At 36.2% G+C, this 14,909-nt stretch overlaps 1 protein-coding gene and 1 long non-coding RNA gene across 5 annotated transcripts in view; one reads left to right on the top strand and one right to left on the bottom strand.

The window, feature by feature from the left end:
* The window catches only part of Atpalpha (sodium/potassium-transporting ATPase subunit alpha), a 166,228-nt gene that overhangs the window by 103,391 nt on the left and 47,928 nt on the right, over positions 1–14,909 (bottom strand). The gene's annotated exons all lie outside the window — the stretch shown is intronic.
* Positions 6,324–13,897, top strand: LOC139991911 (uncharacterized). Its single transcript, XR_011800965.1, has 2 exons — positions 6,324–7,885; positions 13,607–13,897. It is a non-coding gene; the product is annotated as an uncharacterized lncRNA (long non-coding RNA).

Below are 14,909 nucleotides of genomic sequence, written 5' to 3'. Positions count from 1 at the left end.
TCCGGTCATGAATCCATCGGAAAAAGGAAAAAGGCGAAATCGGGAATTAAAGCGGAACGTGGAAAATGACGGAATTAGAAACGAGGTAAAAAGCAGGCCAAGAGAATTACGGGGCACCGTGGCGAAGAGGGATGAGCATTCTGCGGCAGATAATAGCGAAGTAATGGGGCTTCAGTCTCGCAGTTTGGCTCAGATCGGAATTTATTTCACCATTTCGTCCTTTTTTGCCGCTTCGATGGTCCGACAGTGGAAATGGTCCCGACGATGGATTTGCGAATCGACACAAAGGATCGCGTGCCAGGATTCCGCGAGTCTTCGTTCTCCACTTTACGATGTCATATTCGACCGTTGAAATCGTTTCGATTCGAGAAAAACTCCCTTGTTTTTGGATTAAACGCCGCTGCGTACCAAACAGGGAAGATCGCAGGGAACATGTCTTGCATTTTTTAACGTTGATTTAAACGAAAACGAATTAACGTTGACGAAACGTTTATTTAGAATCAACGTTGTGACAAAATGTTGAACTTGCAAATGTTCACTTGTTTATTCATTTCATTTATCTGCTTGTTACAGAGGAAGAGAACATAACAGATGAGAGGATCAGATTATTTGACGTTTAATTTAATTAATTTGATGTTTAACGAATGAAATGTTCGTAGGTTTGGTTTTCGTCGAATCGATTTCTGACGAAACGTTGCTGACGTCATCGTCGATGCTATTGTCACGTAAAATTCGAGATAAAAAGGAAGAGCTGAGCAACAGCTTAACTCGACTGCCCTTTTATATTTTTATATGCTTTTATTCACAAAAGTGGTGAAGTACAATGTTACAATGAAGTAGCGAAATTACAAAGTATTAAAATAGTTGTTCAAATCGCAGCCAAGACTAGTCTCGTGATCGAATGCTCGCAGTTTTATATGTTAAGTTTGTAGGAGTTGAGGGGTAAGGAGAGGATCCTGAGTGCCCTACGTGATGGGAAAAGTTTGGTGTTTTGCCATGTGCAAAGGTAAGATCAAAGTCTAAAGGTTCATTGTCAGGTAGTATGAAATGGCGTAGATTTAGGTATGGTCGCTGTCACACTATCGCTTAGATGGAACATTCGTCTCGATAATATGCAATGGTTTAAAAAATTGAGGGATCCTCTTATGAATATATCGTGTTTTAAGCGTATCCCAAAATCCTACGAAAAAAGAACGCTTTCTAAACTGAATCTCGCTGACGAAGAACCAAGTGAAAATAAAATAACAACAGATGATGAATCTTGTTTTTTATCATCGAACAGGTGATAGCATAGATTCTTCGGCAAGCAAAGTTTTATTAAGAGGAGAAATGCGAACCTTTCGAAATGCTTTGTTTAATCGGACAGGAAGATAAACGATCGTCGAACGAGCAAGAAAGTTCTTGGAAAAAAGGCCGATAAAATTGCTTTAGCACCATAGCTTCGTTAATGAAACATCGCTTCATGGAACATATTTGTCAATCGAGCAAGGTGAACGTAAACGATCGCTTAATCATCTTTCAAACACCGACTATCATGGTGCAGATAACTTATCTCGGAGTAAGTTGCTATTTGTATACCCGGTGATTTAATTACCTAAAGCTATTTAAGGTTAATGCTTTGCATACTGGTCGACATTTCTTCGTTTCTTTCTCGAGTAATTGGTTTCTGAAACTGATTCGTAAATATATTCGTAAATCTTGTATGATTCTACTAATGAAAGCTTAAGCTTCATTACTTATTAATACATTTTAAGTACCTGCTTGTAAAATTAATGTTAAAATTAAAGTGTATATTTATTGAATTAGTACATGATTGCAATATATGCATACACATATGCAAGATCAGACTTACTTCAGAGCAATTAATTCTACCTGTTATTAAATAGACATCAATTATGGTCTCTGTGAATATAACAAATTTATTTCTAAATTCTAACTTCCAATCAACCTTACTCCAAAATCTTCAAAATGAATACAAATTTTCGATAAAAAGAAAGAGAAATCCCTAATCTCTAAACTTTACATAACCCTCGATCAACCCTACTCCAAAATCTTCAGAATGAATCTAAATCTCTAGAAAATAAAAAACAAAAGAAAGAAAGGAAAAGAAAAGAAGAAGAATCTCTGATCCTCAAACATTAATTACGAATGCATCAAACATTTTATAATTTAACATAACTACCGATGAACCCCACTCCAAAATCTTCAGAGCGAATCCAAACCTTCACAAAACAAAAAAAAAAGAACAAGAAGAAGAAAGAGACTCAAACATTAATTACGAATGTAACAAATCTTAGGAAGAAGATAAAAAGAGGAAGAATGCCTGATCCTCAAACACCTTCATACCAGCCCTCTCCGCCGCGCCGCGTGCAGCTCTATCAAATTTCGCGCCAATTCCTCTCGCGCGTTCCGTTCTCCATTCTCTCTGTTTGTAAACAAAGCGTTGAACGTGGTTGAGGTCGAAGAGGTCTGTGCAGCTGTTAAGCACGATCGTGGAACGTGTGTAAAGTCTAAAAGCATCGACTCGCGTGTAGTATTCCGTTCCTTCCTCTTCCACCAGCGGTGAATGACGCGTCCGGTTCTTTCTGGTTTGAGCTCGCCATTCACCGAATCGTCGACTCGGTGGCTCGTCCGCACCGGTTCGAACCGGTAAACCGACTAGGTCCCGGTTAGGATGGCTCGATTAGCGCCTCGGCAATTATTGAATGGCCGACCAGCCGACGATAAGGTTCACTCCTTTTATCCTCGACTTCCTCAATCGAGACCGATATCTTGACGCGCGTCCTGTGACCACGACCTAACACGTCGACCTTATGCGCGTTTCACCGTGTGTACGTGTGTCTGTGCTCGTGTTTTCTATTGTGCGTGTGCGTGTTCACATCCCACGAGCTAATTTCTTATTCCCGCGCGGCACGGATACGACGTGTCCGCGTCGAGAATCGAGAGACGACAGCGAAGAAGATGCAGCACCGTGGAGGACGAGCAAGATGGAGAGAAGTTGGTGGCGACGATGACGATCGTGATGGTGGTGGTGGTACATGATGATGATGATGATGATGATGATGATGGTGATGGAACGCATTGTAGAACGCACACTATGGTGAGACGATGGAGTGGGAGAGGATTTGGGAACGGATGAGGATATTTTATTAATGGTTAAGGTAGTGGTAGTAGGTTCTACAGAATTGAGTTCGATCGTGGCTCGCAGAAAGGATCGATGACTTGAAGTCGTAGGTTTTTGGTTTTTTGGTATCGCGTTTTGGAGGATGGTGGAATTTTTTGAAACAATATAGTACAATTATTATATGGGTTAGGCGTGAAGCTTTTATTTAGGTAGAGAAGGTATTTGAGCATCTAGGTGGAGGACTTTTGGCACCAGTAGCAAATATTTGAAACGACATCTAGGCTACACTGTAGCTATATCTTTACCGTGGATTTAATTGATATAAAACATGACAAACCAAATTTGAGGGAAAATACAGTAGAAAACTCAAACAGAATTATAAAATAATTAGGTGTCAAGTTTCCATCCTATATATTTAGGTAGACGATTTTTGACATTAATATTAAATATTGAAACGACGTGTAGGGTATACTGTAGCTATATCTTTATCATGGATTAAATTAATGTTAAATGTGACACTAAAAATAAATTTAGGGAAAAATGTACAGTAGAAAATTGTAATACAATTATAATATAGATTAGGTATCAAGTTTCTGTTCTACTTATTTAGGTAGAGGATTTTTGTTATTGGTAGCAAATATTTGAAACATCTAGGTATACTATATATAGCTATACTATAGCTATATCTTTATCTTGGATTAAATTAATGTTAAACGTGACAAATTAAATTTGGGGGAAAATACAGTAGAAAACTCTAACAGAATTATGATATGAATTAGGTATTAGGCTTCTATTCTATATATGTAGGTAGAGAATTTTTGACATTGTTATCAAATATTGCAGTAACTTGTGGGATGTATTATAGGTATATCTTTATCGTGGATTTAATTAATGCTAAATGCGAGGACAAATCAGATTTGGGGGAAAGGATACAGTAGAAAAGTCTAACAGAATTATAATATGAATTAGCTATTAAGTTTTTACCCTATATGTTTAGATACATTAGGAATTTTTGACATTAATATCAAATATTGAAACAACGTATAGGATATACTGTAGTTATATCTTTATCCTGGATTAAATTAATGTTAAATGTGATAAACTAAATTTTGGGGGAAAAGTACAGTAGAAGATTGTAACAGAATTATAATATAGATTAGGTATCATGTTTCTGTTCTACTTATTTAGGTAGAGGATTTTTGTCATTGGTAGCAAATATTTGAAACGACTTCTAGGCTATACTGTAGTTATATCTGTATCCTGGATTAAATTAATGTTAAATGTGACAAACTAAATTTGGAGAAAAATACAGTAGAAAAATCTAAAATTATAATATGAATTTATAATTCTATATATTTAGGTAGAAAATTTTTGACATTGTTATCAAATATTGCAGTGACGTGTAGGGTGTATTGTAGCTATATCTTTATCCTGAATTAAATTAATGTTAAATGTGACAAACTAAATTTGGAGAAAAATACAGTAGAAAAATCTAAAATTATAATATGAATTAGTTATTAGACTTATAATTCTATATATTTAGGTAGAAAATTTTTGACATTGTTATCAAATATTGCAGTGACGTGTAGGGTGTATTGTAGCTATATCTTTATCCTGGATTAAATTAATGTTAAATGTGACAAACTAAATTTGGAGAAAAATACAGTAGAAAAGTCTAACAGAATTATAATATGAATTAAGTATTAGGCTTATAATTCTATATATTTAGGTAGACGATTTTTGACATTGGTATCAAATATTGCAGTGACGTGTAGAGTGTATTGTAGCTATATCTTTATCATGGATTAAATTAATGCTAAATGCCAGGACAAATTAGATTTGGGAAATGGGGGGGTAAATGGGTGCTGCGTTCGATCGCGATCTATCGGATTAGAGGTGTGATGCAGAGATAGGATTGTTGGAATACAGTTTTATTGGTTTCTAGTAATAGGTATATTCAGATTAGAAAGGTGCTACAGTTGATTCAAAGGTTGATACATGTAGGATTGTAATACATATTAGGTAAATAGTGTTGGATATTAACCATATATTTAGGTATAAGATTTTGGCATACAAGATTTTTGGAATTATTCAAATAACGGTGGAATATGGAGAGTATATAGTTAAAGCCTGTGAATCACAAGGAAGTAATTTTCATGGAGAATTGAATTTCCTAATTATCGGCAGCAACGTTTCCGAATCGAGGGATTAAGGAGTAGAATCCTAGCATAATCTCCATGAATACGAGAAATAATTTCGATAATGCTCTCCGGTATTACTTCGTTTAAATTAACAAAGTATCATAGAAATATTAACCTTTCAGAGTCCATAAATTAAAAAATAACGAATCGTCATGATGTTACAAATATTTTTCGACATTTCGTCCGATATTTATTATCATCACTTGTATCGTCCTTTTGCAACGAATACACTAAACGGAAGTAATCCAGTAAATTCTTTAGAACGTCGGACACTAGTCATGTACCAAGATAATAAAATTAAAAGGTTTGCGAAAAGCGAAGTTGAGACGTGCTGAAAGCGTAACAAATTGCGATAAAAAAATTCATAACACTTCGCGTTTCATCGATTTGGAAAATATTTTTGATAGACGTAATTCGTGTGACATTTATTAGATTTAGAAAAAGAGAGAAGGTAAATTTACGAGCAACAAACCGCCATGGAATTTTAGAGGTGCATTTCCACGGAGGATTCGTTTTTCACGGTCAGTTTGCCTCGCGTATTATGGCTCACAAATTTTCGTGGTCTCTGAACTGAAAATTTCGAGCCGATTGCACCTATCCCACCAGAATATTATTTTCAACTTGTTTGGCGCTAATGTCCCAAGAGACTCATGAGTGGCTGGCTTTCTAGATAAACGTATCGCGAAATGAAAGTGCCCCAGCTTTATCTAATCGACTGATTTTTGTTACGTCGCGCCGTTGTTACGTTAATGTTGTGAAACTTACCGGCGCCACGAGATTATCGTTCTTTTTTCATTATATTGATCAACAGATAAGATATTTCGTTATCTGTCTTTACTGCTTTTATCTCTTAATTGTTTGATTAAAAGTTCTTAATTTCTGGTTCGAATTAGAATCGAGAATACATTACTCGACGTTTTTAAAACAAAATTCGTCTTCAACTACGAGAAAAGGAGTTTACTTTATTTACTCTGTTTATAAATAATAAATCGGTTCTTGCGAAAACAGATATGTTTATCGCGTTTAGTTGATTAATACTTTTTTAAAAATATAAATTTTAGAACGATTCATTTCAGTACATTTAATTTCTATAATTATATTAAACTGAATTTCTATTATATGAAATTGAATTTTATTAAACTGAAATTTTATTGAATAAAAATTGTTTGCCATTGCTCAATTACACGTAACCATTCCTCAATTAGCTTGTTACTCGATTCAGTTAAGAATTGCGTGATTTCGCTTGCCCAAAATTATTGACCTTACACATTTGCAATTTCTGCATCCTCTGTTACAAATATAAATTAGCTGCTTGGGAACGATAACATGTTGGAAATACCTCGTGAGAAATTGTCAAACGTAATTCTAGAAACTAATTCCGCTCAATAACTCTGCCAAAAAGTGTTTATACATCTGTTTATACAGATCTTGCGTTAAATGGCAAGTAAAAAATACACTGTCACTTCTGGCTTTACATCAAAAATCCAAGCGGAAGCATAATAAAAGTTGACGTGGCTTTATCAAGAATTGATGAGTTTGCATTTTTTGGAAAATCCAACTTTCGTCGACAAATTCCTACGCTGATTTACTAGTTAACTAGAAATTCGACTGAAAATCGCTTCCTTGCGTTATTAAATATCCTTCAAAAATGGTCGATCACAGCAATACCTTGCGATCAGGTGAAGATTTTCCGCCCAAACCAGAAAAACAAATTTCAATGTTCTTTCTATTTCGTTTCTATATTATTATCACCGATAAAAATAAAAACTTGGAAGGAAATTTATGCCAGAAATAAAACACACGTTTCATAACGTTCTCTTCTCGGAACGAAATTCGCAATTTCAAACAGACTTGTTACAAAGTTGCATATCGTGAGAATCTTTCCAAGTGTGAAAGATTAAAATCAAATGCAAGAAAATTTTCAAATAATTCCACGAATCTTATCTTTCTTTTAATTCCACTATGGAACTGTATATAATAAAAAAATGTCGACAAGCAAAAGGTTAAAACGTAAGGTCGACAAAAATCACTTTAATTCCCAGAACTCACCATCTTTCTCCAAATGTCTCTATATCTGAATGTTACTTAAACGTCCACTCGTATTTAACGAGAAGAGCTACTTCGTCGTACGCTATTAATATGAAACACTGAGAACGAAAAGTGGAAGGAAAACTAGCGTTGAAAACGCGGCAAAAAAGGTGTGGTGTGAATGAAAGCGGCAGGAGGCACAGGCGGCGTGTGTCGCCCACGTGAACCACGATGCCAAAGTTCCGTTTCGACCAGTCATTCAGGAACAATGAACGGCGTCCCGACGATTTCTATCCAGTTAGAACCGGAAAACCGGCGACTGGCGGTCTCAGGCGACGCGATAGCGTCGGCCAGTTATTGGATACTATCGACAGCCTCTCCTTCCCTCTTTGCTATTTCAACGCCACGAGGCCGTGCAACTTCTCGATGACGCGTCTCTGCCAAGTTGATCGACCTCACCTTGCAACTTCCTGCAAACCGAAGCACCTGCTTCCGGTACACACGCTACTATTACGTTTCGAACTTGAACGCAGTACGTATTTTTTTAATTTTTTTTTCTTTCTAATTTTCGTTTAAATATTCCATCTTCCTGGTACACGCGGAGTTTTAACGTGTCTGGCATTAAAAGATCGTCTATTTCCTTTTTTTTTTTTTAATCCTTTTTATCTTTGTTTTATCATTTAATTATTTAGGCACACGTTTTGGGCACACATTTGGGACCATAACGTTTCTAACCATAAAAGATCTCTCTACATTGTGTAGTATTTTGTTATTTTCGTTTACTTCGATCTTTATTTGCTCAACTCATCGCGGAATGCGATGCAAATTTCTCTAACTTTAAAGGATCGTGTATTTTTCGAATCTTTTTCATTTCTGTTTGTTTAATACAGTGCTGGTACACACGTTACCAGTTTCTAGCTTCAAAATGTCGTTTACTTCGGGTCTATTTATCTTCCTTATTTACTTAGCCTTTTTGATACACTTGAAATATCATTTTTACTTATCTTACTTAAACTATCTATTTATCTACTAAATAAGATATCTACTTAACACTAGAACTACCACAACAGTTAAATTGACAAGTTTTACAATTTTATTTTAAAATTCCTACTTCATGTTATATTTTTTCCGCAATGACGTAATGACTTTGACAACGATAACTAAAAGAATAATATATGAATTTTATTTTGTTTTTCATGTATTCGAACTCAAAATAATTTTGTATCAAGGCTACTTATACCAATACCAGTTAAAATGACTGGCACTTGTCAAAGTGTAAAAAGGTCTTGCAATCTGTTTATCGAACCCTAATTAACCAGTTTCCTCGTTTTGTACAACTTGCCACACGTTTTTAAAATTTTTACTGCGTATCATTCAATATGATGATATCAGTTATCAGGAAAATTCCGGATCGATCGCTAGATCGCTAGATGCAAAACTAGAAATGCCACAGCAGTCAAAATGACTGGCTCTACAATTTTATAAATGTGTTAACCCTCGTTTAGGAATCCCAGATGGATTAATAATACCAAAAATCTACTACATAGCAATGAATTTCTTCTGTAAAAAAGTAATAAATCAATAAATATAAAAATATAAGTCATTTTGACTTGTTTTGATAGAAATAGCTTCGTGTTAACTATCGATAGTTCTAATGTTAAAGTTTCTTTTTAGATGAAGAACATAAAAGCTAGTGAAATTGTGAAACAGAAAATACGTTCACTTGGAACATAGAATTGCTTATATAGTTCGATATCATAGTCGTTATTGTTATAAAGCACGAGAGATGTTTGCAAGTAAGAATATTAGGACCAAAGAGATATAGAAACTGTAGAAACTATAGAAACAGTAAGAACTGCTTTGGAAATCCAGTTTAGCTTGGCAGGCTTAAGGAAAGCAGAGATCGAAAACGACATCGTGAGCGAACAGCGTGAACTGTAACGCGAAGAGGGGAAGCAGAGCGAAGAGGAAACACTCCGGGATCCAATTCGTCGTTATTTAAATGGGGTCGCGTACGATTGAGCTCGTTTAAGTGCGCACGATACACTCGTGGTCCTGCTGTTCACGTGTCTCACGCTCGTGTCTGTGATACGCTTCTGCATTTTCTTCTATATTAAACGCGTGTCGATTTATCAACAACAAACGGTCACGATAACTGTAACGACTAAACGATTCATTTCGATAATTGTCTTTTAACCGACTTCGAAAAAAGGAAATTTTTCAATCGACCGGTATATTTATGTATATACGTACTTTTTTAGTTGTATGTTCACGCATAATCTCATTATGCGTTAACCGATTTGAACAATTCTTCTTCTCTGTTCGAAAGGGGACGTTTCATCGATATTTTCGAGCTTCTACGTTAATATTATTAATGAAATTTTACGAGTCACTGGCCATAAATTACTGATACATACGTTTTCCTATATAGTAATAAGCTTGATAACAAATCGAATGAAATTTTACAAATTACCGGTTATCTTGTTCTCTTGCTCGATATAAAATTATGAGATTATAAGGAAGTCATAATCTTATCAATTCAATGATACTATTAGTTAAAAGCTTAATGAGTTGTGTATAAGGAACCTGGTGTTTTAACCCTCGACACTGTGAATTACTCTTACTCTTACGATATTGCCGAAATTCGGTATTATCCTTTTGACTTTCGAGTGAAATATGATCTCAAGCTCAGCATAATCGTTAATCTTTAAAAAGAAGACAGATACAGATGCGAAGAAGTGAAAACAACAGTGTCAAAGTTAACTATACAATTTCCTATAAAAATACTATTATATCGCTCATCGTCAAGTATATTCAAAAATGTCCAACTAATATTCTAAACAATTTACCACGTATATAATTTTTATTATTACATGTGTACAATTACCGATATAATTTTTTTAAATCTCTGCATCCAAACATAACAATAAGCTCGCAAGCCTCCATTCATAGCAACGATCGATTTAAAATTCTTCGAAACTCATTCGACGGAAAAAGGAAATGAACGCGAAGCGGAATAAAAAGAAAAACAGTTCGAGGAGGAATTCGCTGACGAGTAGAGGTAGTCGGTGCACGTGTAATTAAAGTCAGCCGACGAATTCTCGGCGTTCTTTCACCGGCGGCAGGCGCCGTTTTAATTATTTAACTCGGCCGGGCGCGATAAGAGCTGCGGTAAACGCCGATTCCGTCTCTACGTTCGAAGTAACTTCGCCCGGTGAGTAGTCAGACAAGCGGCTGAGGGGTCGCAGTAGAAAAGGCGGCCGATGGTTCGACCTTCTCGTTTCGCTGGCACGCGCCAGGTGAAGTGGAAAAGGACCGCCAGACACCGCCGCAGTGAAAAAGAACCGTCGGGCGCGGCCAAAGTGGAAAGGGACGACGCTGTTCAGACAAATGCCACGTTTTTCACAGAAACTTCAAATCTCTACTGTATATGTAAATACACAAGTTTTCGACAATTCCGGGGCGTTAACCTTCACTCTGCGATATTCAACTAAAGCTAAAGGCTTATTCACTCTTCGTAACTGAATTTTATATTGCAGTTCATGTGTTGTTCAAATGTACTCTATTTTGTCACGAGGACTAAAAATAATGCTATAGATAACAATAAAATAGAGAAAGTGTAGAACATTGAAGAATATTTATCTTCTATGATTTCCTACATTACTTTTCCGACATTACCTCGTAAAGTATTAATTTTTTTTTTTTTTTTTTTTGTTATTGTTAGGAGTGTAGTTAAAGAAAATAATTGCGCAACAAAGTCGAAGATTTACATAATCGATATTTCGAGCCAAAAGTTCAAACATCGAAAATTTACATAATGGATGTTTTGCGTTTTACGTATTTCGCTTGGACGAAAACTGAGAAGATACAATTTGAGTTTCGAAAGTTTAGTTATAATAAACGTACAATTTTGTGATATTTTGTATTTCGCTATTCGATCAACACCAACATCCACACCTTTGATCCACGCACAATAGCCGTCCTCTGTATCTTGTTCTCGAACCATTCGAGGAGTCGAACTCTGTTAGAACTCCTCGTGGGTCATAATGGAGCCAAGAGAATTCGATATTCGCCCGATTTTCAATTAAAAGTCTATCACGACACGATGGAGTTCTTGAATCAGGACAACCCATAACAAACACAGTTTCTTCGTGATGTGGATTGAGAAATATACGCATTAAAAATCATATGAAAAAGAACCATATTCGAGAACAGAAAATTGTATGCTTAGAAAATGTTAATTCAAAAATAAGCCAAGTATTGAGAAGAACTATACCGAACCAAGGAATTCGCGTATCTTACTATTACAATTAAAAATGGGCCTATTGTTCTGTGATCGATTAAACCTTCCAAGTGTTGAGAAGGACCATTAATAACAATAATTCATGTGTGCTGTATTAACATAAATGAAAGTGAACCTATTACACTGTGACCAATCAAACCTTCCAAATATTGAGAACAGCCATATTTAATAATAAAAATTCAGGTGTCCAAAAGTAAGTTCCAAGTATCCAAAAAAGTCATAATTAATAACAAAAATTCGTGTCTTCCATTACTAAACTTGAAAATGCACCTACCTCACTATAAACAACCAAACATCATATGCCTTATCTTTACACTCAAAAGTGGGTCTACTGTACTAGGACGAATCAAATGTTTCAAGTGTCGGGGGAAGCCATAATTAGCAAGAAAAATTCGTGTGTGCTCTATAGAAGAAATTGGACCTGTTGCACTATAACCAATCAAACCTTCCAAATATCAAGAAGAGTCACGTTTAATAATAAAAATTCGTGTGACTTATCTTCATGATGGAAAGCGAGCTCGTGTTACACCGTGGCTGATCAAGCGTTCCAAGCGTTGAGAAAGGCCATAATTAAAAAGAAAAATTACCGTGTGCTCTATTATTATAATTGAAAGGAGACCCATAATACTATAACCAATGGATCTTCGCACATATTGGGAGAAGAGACCTAATAATAGCAACTCGTATAGCTTATCTTTATCATCAAAAGTGGCTTTACTGCACTAGGTCCAGTCGGATCATTCAAGCGTCAACTTTCCATCTCTGCACAGCAGTTTCTTCGTGATTTGGACGATGCTCGTTTCGAAGAGGCTTCCGCGCGAGTTCACACGGAGACGAACGCATCCAGGACGATCGATGTTGAGAAGAACCAGCGTACCGGACTTTATCAGAGCCTGGAAACGTTTCCCGGCAACAGCTCCGCTGGTTTGGAAAACCAATGACCCTAATCGCCCGTTCCGATATGCTACACAAGGCTACGCCGATAGAACCGGACCAATCCTTTGGAAACATCAGAAACCTCCGGGAGACTGGAAAGTCCTACGCGCTTCTTTATCATCGTTCGACAAGGAAACGGCTCGGACTGTTGCGCACCTACCATAGGGAAACTTAGCTGGAATGTACTGCTGCGTTAAAACGTGTTTGAGTTACATTCGACCAGTCGACGGACTGCTTGATGATTTATGAAATATTTAACAGAGTGTGTACAGGATGGCTGAAGCAGTCATAGAGATGTGTTTACCTTGATACTTGATTAATTAAAGTCGAGTATACTGAAGTTCCTTTAAGAGCATTTGTTTTATATTATGACAGTACATGTTATGACTGCAGAAGATACATAAATATTGTTGTAAATATTTCAATAATGCAAATTGCAATATGTATATGCAACGTTAATTACTGCATTGTATATGCAAACAAGACTCTTTCTTGACCACGAGGCCAAAATTAAATAGATAAATACGTATTTATACGTGTATAACGTTAATTACTAATATTTATATAACAATATAATTATGAAATATTCGTTTGTACACGCGTAAAAAATATGCATTTAAATATAGCTGCTATATATCGAGATATAAATAAATACATATTTGTACGTGTATAACGTTAATTACTAATATTTACATAACAATATAATTATGAAATATTCGTTTGTACACGCGTCAAAAATATGCATTTACATATACCTGCTATACATCGAGATATTTTTTAAAACACACTGTACACTTTTGTATCTCGTTTAAAGTTCCATTTCTTGAATTCTATTCATCAACGTAATGAATTTACGTAAATATTCTCAGACTAATAACGACGTTCCGATAATTTTGCTTGCCACTAGTCTCTTGAATTTTCTAATTTCCAACAGACTATATACCCATCTAAATTTCTCACTCCATATATACAAACAAAAATTCTTTTTACTGTTATTGGATTATATTTTTCCAGTCATTTTATTCGACGATTCATTCGTTACCAATGCAACGCAATCCGCGCTGAATAATGGCTACCACGTTCCTTCTTCGCATTCTTGAGAGGTATCGAGAGCCATGCTACTCCAAAGCGATAAATTAGTCGCTACAATCGGATGCCTGAAGCGGATCGTTCGTTTCTGGACAATGGCGCGAGGAAAATGAATGGGCTGACACTGGCGAGAATCGTCGCGTAAATACTCATCTAAATATTGAAATGCGAATACTGCATACCATATCGTACAAATATATCTTTTATTCACCCTGTGATTCTCAGATACAGAGATATTTATTTATCAATGCTTCTTCAAAAGATAACTTTTTTTTAAACAAAACATTTCTAACGTTATGTAATTAGAATTAAAACAATTACACTGCAGACGAATTAATACATCCAATCGAATAAGACAACGACATAAATCAATTTTTAGGTGAGGTATAGATTGAAATATTTGACAAATGTTTTTTCATTACGAGCTGCACAATTTAATAGTCTGGCAGATTAAATTCTCACACGACTCAGGCTTCTCCTACAAAAGAGATTCCAATTATCCAGGCAGAAGTCAGTTTTTGTCCCACTTCTGTCCCTCCTCTTCCACTTAGAACCACCATTACCGGGCTGCGGATTTTTATGCAAATTCACATTTTTCAGAGTACAATTAAAAAAAAAGTAGAACCTCGACAGGTTCAACTTGCGATTGTTCTAGCCAACAAGTATCATAGAAAGTACTGTGCTCTCAATACTTTACATATTTTTTCATATTACGTACACTCTGTAATCTTGCACTTTCAAATTTCCTATAAATACATAAAAATCCGCAGTGTAACAATCACCATGAACACCAACCCTACGCATCGAAACGCTCGAACCATCAAAGAAGCAATTCCACCATCAACCGACCACCATTGGAACACATCACGGAAGAAGAGGGTCTCGTTCTTACGCGCGTCTGTCCGTGGATTCGTTAAAGAGTTCCCGGTGTCGCTGGTACCAATATACATGTACACAGGCACACGTACGAACACAGATGATACATTGTATGAGTGTGTGGTGACCGTGACTGTATCTGCGTCGGAGGAAGAGGCACATTACGTTCAATCTACCTCCGCTCCGCTCGACTCCTACTTCGCGTTCCGCACTCGTGATCTGCGATCCAAAGAGAGACAAAAACGCGGTCCAGTGACTCACACCCTCTGATATTCGACACGGTTTTACCACGGAACCGTCATCGCCCACGTCGCCATGCCAAGCGTGTATTTCCGCGTTTGAAACTTTGCTT

Source organism: Bombus fervidus, chromosome 11, assembly GCF_041682495.2.
Source record: "Bombus fervidus isolate BK054 chromosome 11, iyBomFerv1, whole genome shotgun sequence".
NCBI classification, from domain to species: Eukaryota; Metazoa; Arthropoda; class Insecta; order Hymenoptera; family Apidae; genus Bombus; species Bombus fervidus.
Note: the sequence above shows the minus strand (reverse complement) of the source record. Positions and strands in the feature narration are given on the sequence as shown.